This window comes from Dromiciops gliroides, chromosome 2 (genome assembly GCF_019393635.1).
Source record: "Dromiciops gliroides isolate mDroGli1 chromosome 2, mDroGli1.pri, whole genome shotgun sequence".
In the NCBI taxonomy this organism is placed as follows: Eukaryota; Metazoa; Chordata; class Mammalia; order Microbiotheria; family Microbiotheriidae; genus Dromiciops; species Dromiciops gliroides.
Genome location: NC_057862.1, coordinates 500,424,057 through 500,425,793, shown reverse-complemented (window position 1 = coordinate 500,425,793; position 1,737 = coordinate 500,424,057).

Sequence of the window (1,737 nt, the reverse complement as noted above, 5' to 3'; positions counted from 1 at the left end):
CTCTTAAAAATTAGGTAGAGTTTTGATAGAATTATGCAGATGAATACTACCAATCAATAGGAAGTGTTTAAGTAGACTAACTCATTCTAGAAAAGCATGGTTTGCTCATGGTGCCACTTAAGCAAGAAAGTACAGCTGGATTAAAAAAACAAACAACAAAACAGACTGCTCAGAAGCACATGCCCTGTTAGGAGAGTCAGTCAGTAGTATCACCTTCCTATGTAAAAAGTAGCACCTAATCATATGTAGCATTACAAGAGCAAACATTTATGCACAGCCAATATTTAATAGTAATTACATCATTTTGCCAGACTTTGATCAAAAATTCACCAAATTTGTGACTGGGAAATGAGGGTTACGGGAAAGAGGTAAGCTTTTTCTGACACCTTTCTCATAGAAATACAGAATTTTCTATCTCAAGTAAGAAGATGGGTGTAAAAGTACTCTGGAAACTTTAAAGTGATGTGTAAGTGTGAGTTTTTATGATATTAAGAGAGTTTAATTCAAGCTCTCTTACTGTACAGATGAGGACACTGAGACCCACAAGATTCCAGGTCTTGCCCAAAAGTCACACGTGGAGACAGTGGCAGAGACAAGGCTAGATAGAAGTCACATCCAAGCTGGGCTGGTTCCATGTTACTGAAGTGTGGTGCTCAAGTTAAAGACAGGTGGGTTCTCTGCCTTTTTATATATAGGATTTACCAAGTAAAGAGTGGGCAACATCCACTGTTCTGGCAATTACCTACAGTACTCCTGAGAAGAGTAGGAATAAGAGAAGACCTACTCCTGAGAAGCAGGAATAAGAAGGAATATCTGAATGGGTTACATTTTTTAAACCACTAGTTATCGGGAATATCTGATAAGTCTCTGCTAGAAAGGCTTCATAATTGGAAATTAAATCAAGTTTAAAATGTTGATATTTTATTTCACTTTTTAAGACAACAAAAGGATATATTATGAATAGTATGTCATTATAAAGGCCTTAATGGGTCTCTGTGGATTTATTATATTTCTTTCTATTATCAAAAATTGTAACTATAGACCAAATCATAAGGAGTACCATGTATTCCTTGACAGCCTGTGCAGCATTTTCACAAACGGTCAAAGAAAGTTTTATTTGTGCAAATTTGTTTCTTAGGGTTCATTTATACCTGTATGATAACATTATTTTCCACTAGAGTCTGCAATACCTACACAATGTCATAAAAATGGTTCTAGGCTGTTGAAAGTAATTCCACCAGTCTATAACCCGATAGGTTATAAGATGGAAAGGCTTTGCTTTTAGTCACGAACTCTGTGTGCACATGTATCACCCATAGACCAGCCAAGTGAAGTTCAGAGAAGCTTAACATCAAGAGGCTGGACACTTATTGATGAATTTTCTGTCAAAACAAACAAACAAAACCCTAATACAAGGCGGGCAGGGCTTGCAATCTTTTTTGGAGGGAGTGCTCACACTGATGAAATTGTGGATCATTTGAAGTATAGCATCACATTCAGTTCTATTCTACTGGAAGTGACCTGGGAAGATAAATTAACTTTTTAAAATATTAAAGGAACAATAATTTTAGTACTGGCTTGAGATTGCATTTACTTTTCACACTTGGGGTTGATCAGAATATCATCACCAGCATCATCATTGTTGTCATTTTACCTAACACTTTACAAACAAAACATTAACTCTTCTATTTAAGAATCAAACTTCAGTGCAAAAAATGACAAAAATGTTAGGCCATA